We start from the raw sequence: 21,923 nt of genomic DNA on the forward strand, positions 1-21,923 counted from the left end.
CTCACTGTGTTCTCTACTACTTGTTTGTGTGGTGTTGCTTCTCATTTAGATGGAACCCAGATGATCCCAAGTTGGGCCACATGCATATGATTCCTACTTAGGCCCCACCTACAGTCCTGTGAGTAAGTTGCTGGGGCCAACATGGAACCTCTGGACAAACCCACTTACAGCCCATTATTCAGTTATTTTGCCCATGTAGTAACCTTGTAGTACCCACAAAAAAAACAAAAACTAAGGCTGGGACCACGATGGGTCTTATGAATTTTGCCCAGTAGGGGGCCCAACTGTGCCGTTCTATATGAAATCAATGTGGGCAGTTGGTATGGGGCCATTATTGAACCGGCAGACAATCCCATACAGAGCCCATTTCAAACCCACATGGTTTCCACATACAAATATTGACAGCTGGAACTGAGCTGGGTCATGTGCATGTTGCCCACTTGGGTCCTGGCTAGTACAAAGTGCAATCCTACATGAAATCCACCTGGTCAATAAACATGGGAACCCGCGGGCAATCCCATACAGAAACAATTTTTCAGCCCATTTCAAAACCACATGGACCCCACATACAAATGTCAACTGGGTTAAAGCTGGGACCGAGATGGCTCTTGTGCATGTTGCCCACTTGGGTACCGCCTAGTACCAAGTGCAATCCTACATGAAATCCATCTGGGCAATTAACATGAAGCCATTATGTAAACCATGGACAATCCTACATGGGTCCCATTTTTCAGCTAATTTCAAACCCATATGGGCCCCACATACAAATGTTGGCTGGGCACCTGTATATGATTCTATATTTTATTACCACATTCTTTAAATGAAGAGAATGATGTGTTTTATAAATTGTCAACTTAAATGTTGAATACTTGTTTAAAATGAATGATTTGCTTTAGGGACATGATAGTAACATAATTATAGATTTTATTTCCATATTCTTTAAAATAGAGATAAGTCTATTTTTAGCTTGAAATTTTTATGTATGTGCATGCTTATTTATACAATTTATCAGAGCATTATAGTATACATATATGGCTTTCTACATTTTTTATTATTGGTGTAGTGACACACCTCTTTAAAAGATTAATTAGAGAGCACATGTAAACATATGTATCTAGGATTCTTCAGTTGTTTCAGTTCTTTTTACAGGAAGCATCCTTAATAAAGACTCTTTCTTAAAATTAGTGTACAGTATATTTTCATAAAAGTAGAACAATGCCAACAAAAATGTCAGTAGAAATATAGCTATAAGAAGCAGACAAAATAATGTTTTCAAATTATCTTAATGAAGGAAACTAAAATGTTGTAGCCAGTGAAAGACTAAAAGTAAATTAATTCACACTTTCACAGTCTATCATTTGTATAATAATAATTTAGAAAATCACATAGGAAAATACTGAACACCTACACCTACAATGATTCCAATCCCGAATGATTTTGCAAGTCTTGGATTTCTCCTCTCATCTCATTCTGTTTAGATACTGTTTACCTCTCGCCTGGATTACCCATTTGGATTGTACTGTTTGGACATTGTTCACCGGAGATTGACCACGCCGGTTTACTGGACTAATCTTGTGTCTTGCCCACGTTATACCTGTTTGCCATTATTTGACCCATGCCTGTTATATGACCATTTCTTGCAAATAAAGCCTTGCATATGGATCCGCACATATCACGTCTCGTTCACCCCATTACAGGCTGACACAATATCAACAAATCTAAAGAATTATTGCTAGTCAGAATTAAAAGTTTAAAACCTAAAACTTAAAAGTTTGTCAAATCTGACACTCCACTTTACCTGTGCTATAAAGACCCAAAAGTTGTAAAAGCTTGTAGTTAATAATAAGTGAATCTATATTATATCAACCAATATGACTTGAACATTATATATCACATATTACTTGAAAGTGTCCCTATTACATTTAAAAGTTTATACATGGACAATGTTTGTGATTTTTAAATCTCTATATATAGTCGAAGATTTAAGTTTCCCAAATTACAGGTATTTATCCAAAACCTCCAAAGCTTGTTCTTTTGTGTAGGATCTCCAATCATCTGGAATTTTACCACATCCCTTAAAGGTTTTATTATAGTACTTTTCCAAATCAGACTGGAATCGACACACAAACCACTTCCAGTATGGCAGCTCTGAGAGATCAGGTGTGATGCACCAGTTTGCAAACTCTGGACCTGCTGTTCTGTACTCCTTCCATAAAACTGTCTCATCTGATTTAAGATTTGGGAAAAAAGATTTACTGTTGCTTGCCACTGAAGATGTGCAGAAAGCCAAGCAAAGATTATTTGTACCTCTGTAAATCATCCCACTCATCCCACAGTTACGATGGAAGGGAGCAATATGATCTCCAGGATGGTCCTCCATTGTGTTAATACAGACAACTTTACAGAAGGGACAACTGACCCAGCAGCATTGGCAGAAATGTTCAATCAAAATTTCATCTGGTGGTTTCCTGAACTTTTTCATTTTGATATCTGAAGGTTTATTTAAGTATCTGTTCAACTCTTCTGTGATGGGACAAAGTTTTCTTTTTACAACGTCCCTTAGAAGTTCAAAGTCAGTGATGTCCTGACAGCAATTGCCAGTGAGATGTTCTTTACTGTATTCAAGCTCGTCTTTCAGACAGTCTGAGAAAATCTCCAGCCACATATTGGCATCTCCACCTTTACTCAATACTTTAGTTGTTGCTGTTTCAGCAGCTGTGATGACATATTGCTCCTTGTGTCTGATGTTCTCTTTAATCATTGTAAGTGCTGAGGAGTTTTCCTCTGTTATATATGCTTTCACTTCAGCTTTAATAAATTCTTCAAAGTGTTCCCTGGGATAATGAATGTACTGAATGAACTTATAAAAATCCTCCTCCTCTGCTAGAGCTTTCAGAATGTGTTTCTCCAGGTTTGACCTGTTGCCTTTGAAAGCTGGAATATTTGTCCGCATCTCTCCTGCTAGATCATTTGCGGTCTTGTTGTAGACACTCTGAAGAATGGGGATTTTCAGCTCACTACAAATCAAGGCTCCAAATACTGCAGCAGATGTTGCACCTTTGCAGAATCCCCAGAAAACATGGTAGTATTCCGGTTTCTTTTTCTCTAAATAAATTAAGGGATCGTTTGCTTCCCTGAACTCCTGATGGATCTCTGCAAACTTTTCACCTGCCCATTTACACGCACTGATTGTCAGATCAACTGTGAACTCTTTCTTGAATTCATATTGTGCGTTTATACACTTGTGGTCTCCTACTTTCACTTTTACTAGTTGTGCAATTTCTTGAATGTAACTTGTGTTGTAGCCCATTTTTGCAACTGATTTCGACTTCACCTGGTTCTCGGTTTCACGAGTAATGCTGTGCAACAATTGTTTTATAGATTATTGTTCTTCTGGTGGAAGGCTGAATGGTTGTGTTGGAAAAACTTTGTTCCAGATTCTTTTTATAGGATTTACATATGATGAAGTCAGTTATTTTATCTATGCTGTCGTATTTATTTAATCTTTCGTGCACAAGCCTCTCTTCATGAATTTCAGTTAAAATTGTAATTATATCATTTTTTATGTTAATTTCTTCAAATGGTCGAACATCCCCTGCCAAATCAGAGACCCACATTTCCCACACAGAATCAAACTTTGCCTTTAGTTCATTCTCATCAAGACCTTTTTGTTTGAGACTGAATGCAAACTCTTTGCTCTTCTCAAGGAGTTTTCGCTCATGCAGAGTTTTCTCTCCATCCAATTTAGAGAGAGTTTCTCTTTGGTAGATTATGTGCTCTAGCTTTCTTTTTGTATCCTTCACAAGCTCCCAGTGAAGATGTCTGATTTTCTCTTGAAATGTAGATCTCCACTGAATCAACATTTCCTTTTCTCTGTGTTCTTCAAAATAAAGCTTCATGGACCTTTTCACCTCTTCATTGGTCTTTGCCATCTCCTCTTCCAAGTCTCTGCTATCAACTTTATGCAGTTGCCTGTTGTTGATTCTATTGTGGTATTTGTCTTCAATTTCCAGCATGGAACTTCTGAGACTCCAGGTCCATTTTGCATACTCCTCTTCCAGTTTTCTGTACACTGCAATCTCCAAAGTGTTCTTGAAGCTGAAAACAAAATTTTCATTCAGAAGAGCGTTCCAGAGGTCACCAATACGAACCTTGAATTGTGCCAGTGTGACACCTTTACTTTTTGAGGCATGGGAGAGAATAGTGCTCTTAAGCTCCTGCACATTTTCACTGTAACATGGATTGGGTGGTGCCATGGGTGGGCTGCCCTCCCAGAGCTGGGCAAAGTACCTCACATCATTCTTTATATCAAATTTAATGACATCACTGAAATACTCTGCATCACAGACTTCTTCTTTAGCAGCCAGTTGAGTCATCTCATCTAGTTTTTCTTGCAAGCGCCTTTTCCCTACCATGTTCTTCTCACCCGCTGTAATGTCTCCAACGTTCTGATGCACAAACATACAGCTGGGGTTCAGTCGCACCTTCTTCATTCTCAGGAATGCTTGAACAACAATCTGAAGGATGTCATGCATCTCAGCTGGATTCTCACCAAAGATGTTTATCAGAGTCATGTTTCCAAGACCAACAACAAATGTTGCCATTTCATTATCATGATGTCTTGTTGACCTGCCGGCCAATTCTAGAGCACGGAGTCCTTCAGTATCGACAATAAGAAAGTAGGCAAAATTTAACTCTGTTTTCAGTTCTTCTGAAACCTTGACCAGCTGCATAAAGGCTCCTCTGGTGCATCTACCAGCACTGACTGCAAACTGCAGTCCAAACATGGCGTTGAGTAAAGTGGATTTGCCAGTGCTCTGAATCCCCAAAACTGACAACACAAAGACTCTCTGGTCTCCCAGCATTTTGATAAGTTCATCTAAAACAGCTTGAACCCAAATCAGAGGAACATGAGCAGCATCACCATCCATCAGCTCCATTGGATATCCGGAGATCATGAGATCTGCAGCAAACCGTGGGAGAGATCTTAAATCTAGTTTACATCCAGATCCTTTATTCTTCACAGATACTTCTGATTCATATATCTGGCCAATCTCTCTTATAATGTGCTCCAAGCCAAATGTTGCTGCATTCAATTTTTCAGACAGCTTCTCTAGCTGTGATTGTTCTACTATTAGTTGGTCAGATTTATCATGTTTCTTTTTCAAATCCAGCACTTTTGACCATTTTTCATCATATTTATGATGAAGTATGGAGAGATCTTCACAAGTGCACTCATCTAGGAGGATTCCAAGCCATTTAAGGAAATACATCTTCTCGTTAGGATTTCTGGAATTGAGTTTTTCAATAAACAACTTCATGAACATACTGAGGCCAGATGCTTTCTGCTTCTCCCGTATTTTGTACATTTCTGTTTGTTTTTGGCTATTGTGTATTTCAATGTTGCTCCCTTGAGGTCGATGGAGTTCTTTGTTCTTGAGACACCAGTCGTGCCACAGCTTTCCCTGACAAGGCAGAAAGGTTTCTTTAATTTTGGACAGTTCCATTTTTTCTAATAAAGTCATTATCTTTTTTGCTGTTTTGTTTCCATGCCTGCAGTCATCATCATTCTCATCCACATTAATTTCTACAAAATTTACCAAATCATCAAGCTTAAAAAAGAACTTTGTTTTAGAGAGGCACTCATTGAGAGTTTCTCTAAGTTCTTCAGACACATCAGATTTATTTCTATCTTTTAAACCAATTTTATATTTGCCTTTCTGCATTTCTACTATGCCTGAACTGTCTTCAGTCAGAAGGCAAATGAGAGGCTTTGTGCTCTTATAGAGTTTTTCCACTATTGTCATAGTTTTGTCACCCTTATCAAGATTTGGTAGAAGCACTACATTTACTGAGGACTTTTCAGTCAGAATTTGCAGCTGTGTCTCATTAGCTTGAGCATCACCATGAAGATTACAAAATGCAACACAGTCTGTGAATTTGTCCGTTTTCTCTCCAGAAGGGCAGTACCAGGCTATCTCAACGACTCCATCCATCAGTAGACGGCATTTGCTGCTTCCACGGCAGTGTCTATGAAAGAAAGTGTCATGCCGTTCATTGATAAGGCTGTTCATTAATTGAGATTTGGATGTAGAAATTGCTGAAAATCTGAAAAATGCAACCATAGGTGTCTTAGCCTGATAGATTGTTTGGTTTTTGCTGATGTTTCTTTCAAGTAATTTCCAGCTCTTCTTGATTTGACGGAAGGTCCACAGGAGAAATTCAATCTCTTGGGTGAATGCATTGGGCACAAGCAGAGGAAGAGCAAACTGACACTGTGAGAGTTTTGTTACTATGAGTTGACGAAGGAAATTATCTGCAAAGTTAAACACTTCCATCTGGATGTCCATTGGGTGAATGGGTTGTCTTATATTCACTTCATCAACAGGTGCCGATCTCTTGAAAATGTTCTCAAAAGCATCACCCTGTTCTGTAGTTAAGCCTGTTTTCCTTTTTGTATGTTGCACCTCACTGGTTTCTTTTATTGGGATATATCTTGCTCTGTAGTCCATCATAATGAGTCTTTGTATGAATGTTTGCACCAAGTTCTTCTCCTCACAGGGTACATGCCACTGCAATGACAGTGATGTTACCTGTAGAACGTTTTGTGATTTCAATTTACCCCTGAGATTTAGTCTGTCAAAGAGCTTTTTAATGTTTTTCTGTTTAATGATTTCCTCATCTTCATATTGGTCTGGTTCTTGTCCTCCTTCTCCAGGCTCATCTTCATTCTGCTAAAATAAAGAAATATTATTATAATTATTATTATTATGTCTGATTTTGGAACCCATTACAACTTTACTTCAGTATGTAATAAAATGTATCACCTTACTATCATCTTGTTCCATTTGAGAATTATTGCCTACAGTAAACACTGAAACAAGGGAACAAATCAAATATTTTTGCAAAATACAATGTAAAACATACCGGTTGTCTTTACTGAGCCAAAGCTTAAATACCACTCAAACTAGTAAAACTAGTCAACTTAAAGGATAACTAAGCCACATTTTTAAGAACTAAAAGAGTAAAACTTAAGCTAAATGAAATTTACAATGTCTGCATTAGAAATTTATAGCATATTTTTTCATTGTAAAAATGATCCATAATACAATGGAATGTTCTTAGAACTAGAAAATTATATATTAAAGTAATTTAGCCTTGTACTCACTTTCTGATGGTAATGCCTCTCTTGATTTTTTGTTGTTTGCTTTAATAGAAAAGAAAAATCCAGTTCTGATTGTTGCAATAGTAATTATTGGATTGTTTTCTTGAAAGTATGCTTTATTTATTAAGTTCACCATGTTAGTCCAATATAATCAGGGCTGGGGAGTAACGAAATACATGTAACGGCATAATGTATTTAAAATACAAATTATGTATTTTAGTGTTCTATGTTAATACATGCAGAGTTTTTAGGTCCTATAATTAACACCTCTGTTTTCTCTGAATTTAGCAGACAAGAAATTACTTGTCATCAAGTTTTTTATATCGACTATGCATTCAATTATTTTTTTTAATTGGTGTGTTTCACCGGGCCACAAAGAAATATAGAGCTGAGTATCATCAGCATAACAGTGAAAGCTAACACCATGTTTCCTGATGATATCTCCCAAGGGTAACATATAAAGCGTGAAGAGTAGCAGCCCTAGTACTGAGCTTTGAGGTACTCCATACTGCACTTGTGATCGATATGATACCTCTTTCACTACGAATTGATGACGGTCATATAAGTATGATTTAAACCATGCTAATGCACTTCCATTAATGCCAACAAAGTGTTCAAGTCTATGCAAAAGAATGTTGTGATCAATAGTGTCAAACACAGCACTAAGATCCAATAAAACTAATAGAAAGATACAACCACGATCAGATGATAAGAGCAGGTCACTTGTAACTCTAAGGAGAGCAGTTTCAGTACTATTGAAGGAGTGGATGCCGAGTTGCCTTATCCTTCATACTGATATTAATTATATTATTACATGATTTCTTGTTTGACTATTAATCAAGTTATGGCAAGAGTGAAATCTGTGACCTTATGTGCGCTTATGAGATATTAAAGAATCCTGTTCTACCCTTTATTTTGCTTTTCCTCAAGATTAATGTCCACATATTATGTGTGTGTATCCAACCGTAAGACACTCGCCAGTGCTAGAAAGCCTTGAATTTTAGATAATTTCTCTGTGTATGTGTGTTAGTATCTGTCTGTACAGGGAGAAGCTCAGACAGTCCCAGGACAAACGATCACCTGCCAGTGTCCAGCGTATCAGATATATGTCTTTGGAGAGTTTATCTAGGTTTTGGAATCAATCAGAAGTTTGTTGACTTATGTATTGACTAGGGGTGTAACGGTTCACAAAATTCACGGTTCGGTTCGATACAATACACTGGTGTCACGGTTCGGTTCGGTACGGTTCGGTACGTTTTAGATACAGCAAAAAGAAAAAGTTGGCAGATAAATTTCCTTGATTTTTAAAAAATGTTTTATTTATTAAAACTAACAAAGTATGGTTTTTTTTGTTTTTTTTTTACATTGAACAATGATGGAGCTATTCTTTACCCATCTTCTATGGTGTTTTCTTAGCAGCATACTGTATAAAACAAAAACAGCTCCTTATAAAAAAATGAAAATGTTATATTAGTTATGAACAAATACAAAGATGTAACTTTTTATATGGAACTCTATAACTCTTTATATTGAGTGTGTTTTTACTCAATTGGTTCTCTATAGGGCTTATGTTTTTTGGAACAAAGCAGGAATTACGGTCTGTCTGAAATGGGCTCGTGAAGGAATATTGTAACGGGGCTCAATTACATTAAACATGTTCTTAAAACCTACGTTTTCCACTACAGAGTAAGGCGCTCGCTCACTCAGTACGCGCTGAAGGCTCGTTGCAAAATGGCTAATGCGTTTAACAGACCAGAAATAGAAGATCCTCCAATAACCAATGGAGTATGATAGACTCACTCAGACGTGAGGGGGTAGATGCCAGCTCCGGGGTGGAGTAGGTAAATTGGTGTCACGGTACACCTGTAAATGAAGTAAACTTGTAAGTAAAAGGGGTACAAGTGCACATTGGTAGGTCTTAGGATAAGATATATTTAAAGATGTGTACAGTTACAGGGGGTAAAAGTGCACACCTATAGGTCTTAGAGAGAGACTTGAATTTTTTCTAGGTGTGCACAGTCCAGGGAGGGACAAAAACTCATTTTTAACAGGCATGTGAACCCGTAAAGGGCAGTGCTGGGTCAAGCACCGAGGGACAAGGGACACGTAGGGCCGTAAATAGGCAGTGCTGGGTCAAGAACAGAGAGTCGAAAAGCACGAGAGGCCGTAAAGGGCAGTGCATTTATGGCCGGGTAAGCCAAAGTAGGGGTATGGAAAATCCCGAGAAGAATGTAAGACGCTAGACGGGGGTTCTAGTCATAACTCGCTCTTCCAACTCTCGATCATCCACCATTACAGACAGGGGCGCCTCGAGCTTAGAAATAAGCCAGGTTAGTGGTTAGGGAACAGAGTATCCTAAATTAGTGTTTAAAAATAAATAAATAGTGATAATTCATATGTGCACCTATAAAGATATAGGGATATATGCAAAGGGAAAGTATTGATTGATCTGGGATGCATCAGGAACAACCCCGAAAGAGCTACAATTTAGTTTTCATGACCCTGATTGGATTGGACCAGTATATGGAAATTCTGGAATATACTTTGCAGTTTCATCACGCAGAAGTCAAGTGCTGTTGGTAAGATCGCCGCCTCAATATCTTTTTGGTTTAGAAATATGACTGACAAGTTAGGTAACTTGCTCAGCCCTGATAGAAATAATGAAACAGAAGAGAGCAAATGCTGTAAACAGTTTGGCTCTGAAGCTCTGACTTTAAAAAATATTCTCTGAATTAATTGAAAGAATGGTCAGTCCGAGCTTTGATTCTGATTGGAAAGTTAAAACAAAAACTTGATTGACTTTAATTGGAGTCGATTAACGCATATACGCGTTTTGAGTCATTTTCTCCTGATAACCCCGAAAAGAACTTAAATTACACTTTCAGTTTTAATCGTACAGATAAGAGCAATACATCAATCGAATCTGTAAAGGGTCTACTTTTTTTTGGATACAGACATAATAACAACAAAACTTTGTGCACTTATAAAATAAAGATAACAAACAAGGTGTGCTGTCTGCAGCCTTTGTCTGCACTGATCTTCTTTTACAAACACGTCATTAAAATGAACTGTAACTCCGTGAATACTCAACGAAAATACATGAGAGAGATATCTATAGAAAGCTTGACATGTCTATTTTTAAACTAAACAAGTGCCGCCGAAAACAGATATTCTGTGATAAAGTAATCCATATGAAAACAACGCGATGTCTGTTTTTCATGTCTCCCTTCATTATATCTAATGTGACCACGCCCCCGCGCCGAACGCGCTATTCAGATTCAAACTGAAGCGCGCAGCTTGAATACGCCCATAACAGAAGAAAAAGCAGCGAGACTATTCAAGTTTTTTTTATTTTACTGTTTGCTTCGCGATGAGAGGAATAACACATAATTCACCCCAAAAAGATGTGATGTGGTTGAGGATTTGAGAAATGGATTTCCTCAGAAAAAAAAGAATGAAGTCCTCTATTCAGCAGAGATCATAAACATGAGTAAGTCTCTTTTTATTTATTTATATACTTGTACTAGTTTTCACATAACGTGTAAACGTTTTACTAGTTAGACTTTTTCCAAATTATAATTCCTGACTAAATGTATAATCAAGTGAAACATTATGAAGTTTCAATAACAATATACAACACTATACCCTTCGAAAGCTTGATGTAAATAATATAAATGTAACAAATAGATAACTGTAACAAATGTAAAAACAATGCTTTTCTTTCCATTTATTCCCCCTAAAAACCCAGAAAAATATTCTCAGCTCTTTTCAACATTAATAATAATGATAATAATAATAACAACAAACGTTTTTTTTTTTTTTTTTTTTTTGTAGAAAATAAGATTGTTAAAAGGATTTCTGAAGGATTGTGTGACTGGAGTAAGGATGCCAAACAATTTGTTTGAAAGTCAGCTTTGATTGTTTCTAATAAACTGTTTAACTGCTGCCCCAAGTGGATATTAAATTATGTTGTGGGATAATTAAATATATTCTTAATAAACTACAAACATAAAATTATACAGATTTATTTTGTTCTCACATTCTCTCTTGTAACTCCTTCCTCTCAGTGGCACAGATGACTGAATGGCTCATTATGCAGCTCATTATGCAGCTCATTATGCAGGCCTTTGTCTTCTCAGGTGTAAATCACAATGATATTCATGGTAGTTGACGCCTACTCGCATATGACTTTTACCAACAAAAAGTGTCTTAGAAAATTTAAATCAATATATTGTTTTCTGTGAGTGAGTAAACAAGATGATTTTCACATCATTTAGAAAGAAAAATTCTAGGCTACAAGCTCCAGTTCTCAAAAATCCCGGGAACCATTGTTCTTTATGTGTTTTTTTGCCTTATTCAAGCGTTTTAACATTTTTAGTTTTTCACTAACCATGCATAATATTTTTTTTCTCAAAAACACAATCATGTACATACCCAGATAGCACAAGTATGTCGCGGAGACGTCTTTGAAAGATCGTAGCATCTGGTGAACATCGCATTCGATCGAATGTTTTTAGCTGTTAATGAGTCGTCTTCTTTACGTCTATACGATGAATCTTCAACATTTGAAATTACGTGCTGCCACGCAGCGCCGATCGGAGCAAGCAGATAAATGAGGAAAACTAGAGTTTTTGAAGCACTACCATGTCACACAGACGCGACCGTTGTTGCAAAGAGCTATGCCAGAAATATAACGAGGAATCATTTTCCTGACGGGGATTTGTCAATTCGCCCGCTTGTGTGTAGGCGATATCAGTGATTATCTTATTGCGTTGCATCGCGCCGCTCGCGTCCAACTAGACACATGTATTTATAATCAAATACAAATACAACCATAACTATAAACACACGAACTATCTTTTGCAGCCGATCATGCACAACCTTTGTTTGCTTGATCCCTCCGTAGACAAAAATACATGCAAAAAATGTCAGCCCAGTTTCTTATTTAAAGTGACTCGTTTCAAGCTAACTGTAATTTTACTTGCGATATCATTGGTTAATATTACTTATCTGTCATCTTGTAGAAAGCACAAATTAAACCTTGTAGCCTACCACACTTGACTGCTGTTTAGAATTTCTAGACAGCAGTCAAGTGTATTTTTAACATTACAAGCTTGATAATTTGAGTAACACTTTAATTTATACCATGTCTGTATGAAGGTCAAAGGTTTGTGTGGTTCTTTGATTCCATGCAATACATTGAAATCCAAAGCCATTTTCATATTCTTATTTTCTTCCAAATAATGATGCTCACAATTTCCAATGAGAAAGTTAAAGGTGACAAAGGCAAAGAAAACCCTTGATGTTTAACTGAATGAGGAAGAAGCCTTCGGATGAAAACCCTATACAAATGTTAATTTGATTCATATTGCCTCAGAATTAATGATACTGACAAAAGTCTCATACTTGATTATGACAGGTAATACAACACTTTATTTTCTAGTGAAAAAAAAAAATAAACTGAGCCTGTAATAAACTTTAAAACAATCTTTAAATAATAAAACATTAAGGACACACTTTAATGTATTAACTGCTGAAAGCATCGAGGGGGGGGGGGGGTTGACTTTATTCACAACATAACAGAGTACATAATAACAGTCTCAAAAAAATAATAGAAAGATCTCTATTAGAATAATCCATAACATTTGCAATGGACAAGGTGTAGACCGTGAACTGGTTATGGACTGCACTTCATGAAACTGTTGCAAGATGGATGTGGGAATGATGGAGGGCTATAGGTAGATCTGTGCTAAGGATGTTGTCCTAGGGTGTCTGGTGGAGAAAAGAAGAGGAAAAAAAATGTTAAAGCATTTTATAAGGAAATAATGTTACTGAAAACTTTGTAAACAATAATACAATACTGGGCAGTGAACATCATGTACAATGCGCACAATACTGTCAGCAACCTCTTTACTAGATACTACACAGCTGTGCCCCTGAAATCAGATTCATGAACATGATTGCCACAATATTTATTTGAATAATGTTTTTGGGTGAACCATCCCTTTAAGGTCCATGTTTGATAGAGATAATTGCTCATTTAGCAGTATTGCTGTGAAAGCTGACAGTAATGAATAAAACTGAACAAAGTTCTGACTACCATACATTAAATAGCAAAGAGCAACAAACCCAAAGCTGAACTGAATATGTGTGCCCAAACTGTGGGCCCCTACATCCTGCCCAATTATGTCCTCCAAACAATGTGAAAACTGAAGTCAAAGAAAACAAATATAGTGAATGTATTTATGTAAGTTGTGCTACACATTAGCCAAAAAAGGGTTAAAATACAAACATGACATTGTAAAACAAAAAACTCTTTGCTTGCCATTTTAAAGCATAAAACATATTAAAAATCCTAAAAACAAAACACCCATTAAATGTTCACTGTTATGGGGAACATCTATTCATGTTAATATACACGTATATTCTGAATATAGTAAATTAACATAGCAATTGTTTTACGAGTAGTAACTGTAGTAATTACATGTATACCCCATTTAATGCTCTCATAAATATAACATAGAATATTAAACCTACATTTAAAATAAATATTTTAGTACAATGTAAATTTTAGTCAGAATCATTGCACTCCTATTCTCTTCAGTTATTTCCAAAATGAGACAAGGACTCTACCATCAAATGTAAGTTGTGCTCTGGAGAAACATGACTCAGGTCCACACACATCTGTCAAAGCATCTGTCAGAGCAAACTGCAAACAATATTTCTTTACTGAAGCATTTTCTTATCAACTGTGATAAGACTTTTAGTTGTATGGATGTCGCCATCTTTGATAATACTTTACTATACTACTTTGCTTTAATTAGAGCAGCGGTTCTCAATTCCAGTCCTCGTGCCCACCAGCTCCACATATTTTGTAAGTCTCTCTTTTTGATTCAGATAATCAGCTTGTTAGAAGAGAGCTCTGTGCATAACCTGTGTTCCCATTGACATGGTCCCTACAAAGTGTTCATTGCTCCCTACTCCCTGAGCAGGGGATATCTGTTGAAGTTTAACTCACTTCAGAACATTCATTCATGGATTTGCGCTGCACAACATCTTCACAAACAGACAAGTGTGACTTCATATACCTCTGTAAATAAATACAATTTAAATACTGCTTGACTTTAGTTACTTGTTCACACAGACAGCAATCGAAACACTATTGTAAGCAGTTGTGTGTAGAGAACATTGAGACTCACATCTGTAAGTAGATGCGGTTGTTACTCCCAAACAGTGAAGGTGTGAACATAGCCTACCTATGAGTAGTAAAAGTTTGTCCTTTTGTTTTCTTTACTTTTTAAAAAAAAAATAATTAATTAGGTTAAACTGGCTTCTGCTTTTCAACTCCGGACAAACTTTATTTTATAATTTATGTTTTATTTTTTTCATGGTCTATCACATATCCTACATTCCAAACATATTTGTTCTTCAATTTGCATTCTCTGAAGACTGGAAATGTTGTGGAATAACTTGCCTTTTTAATATATAAAGAAAAAAAAATGTGACATTTTATCAAATTAATCTAAAACATTATTTGATTAAGATTATTGGTTGCAGCCTAAAAATTAACCATTCAAATATAGACAACAGTGTGCGAAACAACTGTTTACATATAGGAAGAGGTTTGGTGGTGAACAGTGGGAGAAAGATCCTCACCCAAAGTTTGGCCTGTAATATCCACAGCTGGTGCACCCTGAGGTTCTGGTGAGCTGGCGGCAGAATGAAGGAGATCCGCTCAAAATCTGCTTTACAACATTAAATCTTGGTTATGTGAGGTAATTCTTCTTGAGTGGTCTAATGGTACTCAATGGAAGTTTGTCGACACCCCCTAGTTGTTTTGGTATACAAAAATACAGTCAACGTTGTTGAAACAACAACAACAAAAAATATATACCTGAAAGAGGAGTTTGTGGGAGAAGAGACAACTAGATCTGTATAGATTAGATCATGGTGGTCTCCATAAATAGACCGGTTGCAGAAGAGTGGATGATGGAAGGACTACAGCCAAACATCAGGACAGAAGTCTGCATGAGTCGGGTAAGCAGAATAGATTGCACTGTAAATAAACATCATTAAAACAAATGGTAAAGTCACTAAATTAAATCCCTATAAATCAAAGCAATTTTTAACTAACTATATGACATTATCACACACACAGGTTTTTTAAAGAGCTATATCTTGAGTCTTTTTGTTTATATTTATGCGTGTTATGATGAATCTGGCAATCAAAGATGCAGGATGCTAGTTTTTATTTTTAAATTACAATGTCTTCATTAAGAAATGTTCAAGAAAATGTCCCTTTCATAGCAAAAGGCAATAAATATCATTATTATTATGATTATTCTCTATATTGCACAAGGCTGAGCGAAAAACTTTCTGCATAATGTGCACATGCATGTCTTTAGGTCACAAGGGTTTGGAATTTTATGGATTTATAGTATTGCATACATTTACATTTCTAACAATTATAGAGCATAAAATAATATTTGATTTTTTAAATTTTGCTATGCGTTTAACGTGACGTGTATCGGAGTTGATTTGGGATCAAATGTTATGTTTGTTGCTAACTGAACGTGCACCGCGGTTGGTTGCAAAATGCGTTGCTTCAACATATGATCGGGTAAACTGTTTAAAATTAGTAAACTATTAAAAATCTTTCAACAATCCCACCAATGGCAAACATACTATCATAAAACTATACATTTCCACCTTTCGTACTTTACCTCTCAACCATCACTCCACCACAACTTGCTCTGACGACTTCTTCCTCCCTTGGCTCATTGGCGACTCGCGCGCGTACATCGCCACCTATGGGTTTGCCCAATTATATTTAACAAAGAGGAACTCTCAGACTGGGAGGAAAAGAAAGAATTAAAACAAAACAAAAAATTATATGTCTTATATTTTTGGTAACACCATTGCTTTGAATATAATAGGAAAACACTATTATCATTATTATTATTTTTAATGCAAAGTTAACGCAGTGTGTCATTATATCATTGTACATAAAAAAAAAAATATATATATATATATATATTTTTTTTTTTTTCTTAAAACTTAAATTCTTACTCGCGTGCCAAGCCCGCGAAACCGGGCAGCGGGCTTATATAAGCCGGGGTCTGTGCCCACCGCGCGCACAGCCTGACTCCACTTTGAGTGACATCCCCAGCGGTGCGTTTTCCTGAGGTAAATTACTTTTTACTTAACCTATTTAGTTAAATGACTTTTTAAAAGTATGGACCGACAACAAAAGTAAAGGACACTTAAAACTATGAAGAAAGAAAGTAATACATTTTAATTATAATAACAATCTGTCTGAGGGAACAGTTCGTTTTTCTGAGGGTTATACTACTAAAATAAATAGCAGGGGTTTTCACTCATGAAACCAGTTAAATTGTAATAAAAATTGGACTTAATAGAAATTTTTCTTTTCCGTTAAATGTATCACATTTCACAAAGACGATTTTCCGTCGTTTAATATATCGTTACAGTCCGCTCATCAGCGCCGTTAAACACCGAAATGCCGTTACATCCGTGTGACGTCATTGCTGATAGAGCCAATCCGCTCCGTTTGAGAGACACTCTTTCATTTTAGAGTTATGTCATGTTAACGTTACTTTAAGAGACCAATCATACAATTATTCTTAATAATATCTTCACTATTCACAATTGTATGGTAAGTAGTGCGTTGTCAGGTTTAACTGCGAGCGCGTAAACCCTCTCTCTAACACGCTGGCGCGTGCACTTAGAGCGAGGGCGAAAGCGAGAGAGAGAAAGAGAGAGAACTCATAAGCCTTGACACCTTTATAGAAATCGGTGATTCTCAAGAATGAAAATGCTTTTTTACACCTGGCTTATTTGTTATTAGGTTGTAAGGTCTCATCAGAAACATTGCTCTGCATTCTTCTTCTTATCGTGCTTTATCAAATAATATTATACATATCCATCAGAGACTTTATAAACTTTGGGATTTAATAGACTACAGTGAAATTAATTATCTTCTCTCTCTTTTTCAGTGTCGATTGAGTCAACGCCATTTCTTATTTGCCAGATTTATCACATGTTTAATCAATAATCACTGATGAAAGTGAAAACATTTTAATGTGTACAGACATATCTCACTCATATGCGTTCTTCTTTTTCTCTCTTTTTTTGTTTGTCTACAGCAGCTACATACACCACAACGGCTCTTTTAAGAGCCACATCTTGAGAACGTCTTTGACTTTGTAAGTTAATATTTTAAATGACCACCCATTATTTGGGTTTAGATCAATTACAACAACATCATGCAGCATGTTAGTAATGTCTTAATGAAGACATTAAAGGAATACATAAATAAAGGAATGAAAAATATATATATTAAATGCATGTGTGAATGAAATGGAAACAAAACTATCATCCTGCATCTGATTTGCCAGATTCATCATAACATCCTAATTAATCAATAATCACTGATGAAAGTGAAAACATTTTAATGTGTACAGACATCTCATTTAAATGCATTCTTCATTTTCTCTTTTTTTTGTTTGTCTACAGCAGCTACATACACCACAACGGCTCTTTTAAGAGCCACATCTTGAGAACGTCTTTGACTTTGTAAGTATATATTTTAAATGACCACCCAGTATTTGGGTTTAGATCAATTACAACAACATCATGCAGCAAGTTAGTAAAGAGATTCTAACATACATAAATACTAGCATCCTGCATCTCTGATTTGCCAGTTTCATCATAACAATTGATTTTTGATATCAGGAATTCACATTTTTAAAGGGATAGTTCACCCAAAAATTTTAAATCTGTCATTAATTACTCACCCTCCACGTCATTTCTATTTTCGAAACACATTTAATATTTTTCGATGAAATCTGACAGCTCTCCCACCCTCCCGTAGACAACAACTCAACTGTAATGCAGGTCCAGAAACGCAGTAAAGACATGGGTAAAACAGTCCATGTGGCATCAGTGGCTCAACTTCAGTTTTGCAAAGAAAACAAAAATAACAATGTATTCAACAATTCTTACATACGCACGCTGACACGAATGCTAATTATGCATGTTCATGTGCTGATTACATCGATTACGCTCTTGGGTACTCTCCAAAATGGCAAAAGATGTATCTCGGGAAGAATAGCAGTTGAAATAAATTGTTATTTTTGTTATCTAAGTACACTATAAGTACGTGTTAGTACACGTACTGTAAAAAAAGTGTAACCGTAATACCTATTGGTCTTTATAGTTCTTTTGCACTTTAATCTGTGTAAAACCTTAACTTTATATAGTTTTCTGTATTGCTTTATTGTATTTTTATTTAAATATTCAGTTTTTCTTTTTACGAAAAAAAAGTTTTTAAACCTGTTATACTGCATTATAACCATTTTTCAATACTAAATTTCAATATTGTGATAATACCGTATACCGTGATAAAGCATTAGTAATTAATCGCAACATGAAAATCTGATACCGGTATATCCCTACTCATGTCATTAAATTTTGGGCAGATCAAATTTATATTTTTACTTTCAATATTGACATTTTAGCCATTCTTATGAGTTTAGTTCCAACCCTCATCCAACAATTATCATCTGGTTGGAATTAGAGAAAAATTTTCAACTAGTTGAATTAAATGGATAAACTATCTAAAATAAGTGACCACACATATTTATTAAGCTTTTGCATGCTATTTCTAGGCAAAAATTTAGATCCAATACTTTAAACACAACGACAAAACTTACATTACCTGTTATATTGCTTCCCCAATCACAGAAAGTTCTCTACAGTCAACCACACTCACTCAACGATATCCACAGTTCACACTTGATCAAAACCAAGGTATGTGTATTTATTGTGACAGAATTATTAGACATTACGCATTGTCACGCATATTAAACATTGGTTCTGAATTCCAATCTTGGGGACCTATAACACTACACATTCTGGATGTCCGTCTCATCTAGCATGCTCTGTTGGGTTAAGGGGATTCTATTATATGAGGAGTTAAACCACATGTAAAAGACATCCAAAATGTGCAATGCAAGGGTCTTCCAAAACTTGAGTTGAGAACCACTGCATTTGGCTTATCAGGTTAGTGCACTGCATTTTCTGTGTGTGTTAATATAACAGTACCATGGATTGCAAAAAACCATCTTACTGGACATTGCGAAGAAAAGCCAAGGCTAAGGTGGGCAAACAACTCCAGTCAATGGAAGCATCACTACCATCATCATGGAACATGGAACAGTATGGTGGCATGAACAGTGACACAAGCAGCATCGCTGATGACAACAATGACTTTATGGACGGTTTGTCCCATATTGATGAGCCTGAATGTGTCACCATGGCAAGTGCTTCACATAGCAGTGAATCTGACACAGACACAGACAGATTCTGAACTGCATCCAAATTCCCTTAATGATGACTTGGCAACCTGGGCAACAGAACATCAAATAACACATGTGGCACTAAATTCATTACTTAATATCCTCCGCAAGCATGATCTGAATCTGCCAAAAGATGCCAGGACACTATTAGGAACAGTGCGTTCAAATAGAACTGAAGTCCAAAACAAGGCTGGTGGCCAGTACTATCATTTTGGTCTACTGGAATCAATTTCAGGTGTACTCTACAACAACATGGACATTTTGCGGAATGTGAGCAATTTGAGGCTCCAGGTGAGCATCGATGGTCTGCCTCTCTACAAGAGTTCAGCAACTCAATTCTGGCCCATTCTTGTAACTGTGCAACATTTGGTGCAGGAGGAACCTGTGACAATAGGTTTATTTTGTGGTGATAGTAAACCAAGCTCACTGGATGAGTATCTTGAGGACTTCATTTGTGAAATAAAAGACTTAAGTCATGGTTTTGAATTTGAAGGACTCAAGTTAACTTTACAGCTTACCTCAATGATTTGCGACGCACCTGCACGTGCATTTCTGAAAAAAGTGAAGGGCCATGCAGGCTACCATGGATGCGAAAAGTGCATTCAGGATGGTGTGCACCTGGAGAACAGGATGACATTCCCTAGAGATGACATGCCTCTTAGAAATAATGACAACTTCAGAAATAAGACTGATCCAGATCACCACCATGGCATCTCACCACTAGAAGAAACATCCTTGGATATGGTCTCTGGATTCCCCCTTGATTACATGCACCTTGTGTGCCTTGGTGTCATGAGGCGGCTTCTCCACTTGTGGCTTCGACTGGGTCCTCTAACTTGCAGGCTGTCAGGATTTCAAGCCACTGTGCTGACAGAAAGGTTGGTTGGTGCCAAAAAAAATGTGCCTATGGAATTTGCGCGCAAACCAAGGGCAGCGAGGGAAATAGATCGATGGAAGGCGACCGAGTTTAGACAGTTTTTATTGTACACAGGCCCTGTTATGCTGAAAGACCTACTCAGCACGGAGGTGTACAAAAACTTCCTGCTGTTTTTTGTGGGAATCTTCATCTTGTGCAATAACAGCCTAATTGGTGATCACATCGACTATGCCAATGACATTCTGCGACTTTTTGTCACACACTTTTGACAGCTATACGGTCCCAAATTCCTGTCCTACAACATCCACTGTCTTGTACATCTTGCAGAAGATGCAAAACACCATGGTGTCCTCGACAACTTCAGTGCTTTCCAGTATGAGGATCACCTTAACAAGCTGAAGAGACTCCTGCGGAAACCTACATGTCCACTGAGTCAAATTGTGAGAAGGTTCTCAGAAATGCAAAGCTGCAGCAAAAAAAAGGAGAAAAACAACCCACCACTGCTCAGAAAACAACACATGGCTGGCCCTCTACCTGAATGTTTTCATGGATCTTCACAGTACAAAGAAATAAAAACCTGCTCTTACACTCTTAAACTGGACCAGGCCAACAGTTTTGTTTACATTGATGGGAAAGTTGCAAAGCTGCAAAATATAATTTCAGCGAGGGATGACATTTACGTGGCCTACACTACCTTCAACAATCATGAACCTTTTTTTGATTATCCCCTTCCATCCTCAGAACTTGGTATTCATCTAGTTGATGGCATCTCAGGACCAACACATTTCTGCAAGTTTGAGAACATTGAGGCGAAAGCTTTCTTAGTTCCTTATGACCGTAATTTTGTTTCAGTCCCTCTTTTACACACACACTAATTTTTTTTGGACTTGCTACTTTTATTTTGGGTAACTGAATCATGCATATGAACAACTGAAATGTAATAAGAATCGTTACACTTTATGGGGCTTTAGGTTGTTCCAGCTAAAATAAACAAAACAACAACAAAAAGAACATGTACCTGATAGTGGAGTTCGTCGGAGAAGGGAGAACCGGTCCTGTAGCAAAGTCCTGGTACTCAGATGGCCACTCATGGTGGCCTCCATACAAAGACTTGGACCGGTTACTAAAGAGCGTCAGGTTGATGGAGGCACCACAGCCAGATAAGGGTTGGACCAAGCATCAGGCCAGAATTCTACATGAGTCGGGTAAGCAAGTTAAAATACACTTTAAATAAATCATTATTAAAACAGATGACAAAATCACTAATACATGGCATTCCACAGCTTAATGTTTTCATGAATTACGTTCACATACTTTGATAATTTCAGCATCATTTGACAACATTTCCAGAAAATGGAAAAGGGCATGCTACACTTCTGACATCTCAGAATCTGAAAATTCTATAAAAAGAATTCACAAGTAAGTTGTAAAAATACATATTTCACTTTAAAAAGATACTTTGAAAAGTAATTTTAACAAACAGTAATATTCAGTCTTCTGA

General features: G+C 36.7%; 1 protein-coding gene, 1 long non-coding RNA gene and 1 pseudogene across 2 annotated transcripts in view; 1 reads left to right on the forward strand and 2 right to left on the reverse strand.

The window, feature by feature from the left end:
* The window catches only part of LOC132099196 (tripartite motif-containing protein 16-like), a 332,267-nt gene that overhangs the window by 40,698 nt on the left and 269,646 nt on the right, over positions 1-21,923 (forward strand). The window lies entirely within an intron of this gene.
* LOC132099269 (interferon-induced very large GTPase 1-like) lies at positions 1,997-6,848 on the reverse strand (annotated as a pseudogene).
* Positions 12,284-15,431, reverse strand: LOC132099210 (uncharacterized). Its single transcript, XR_009423066.1, has 3 exons — positions 15,060-15,431; positions 14,822-14,907; positions 12,284-12,937 (listed from the first exon to the last, which is right to left on the reverse strand). It is a non-coding gene; the product is annotated as an uncharacterized LOC132099210 (long non-coding RNA).

The sequence above is a fragment of the Carassius carassius genome, chromosome 22, assembly GCF_963082965.1.
Source record: "Carassius carassius chromosome 22, fCarCar2.1, whole genome shotgun sequence".
Taxonomy (NCBI): Eukaryota; Metazoa; Chordata; class Actinopteri; order Cypriniformes; family Cyprinidae; genus Carassius; species Carassius carassius.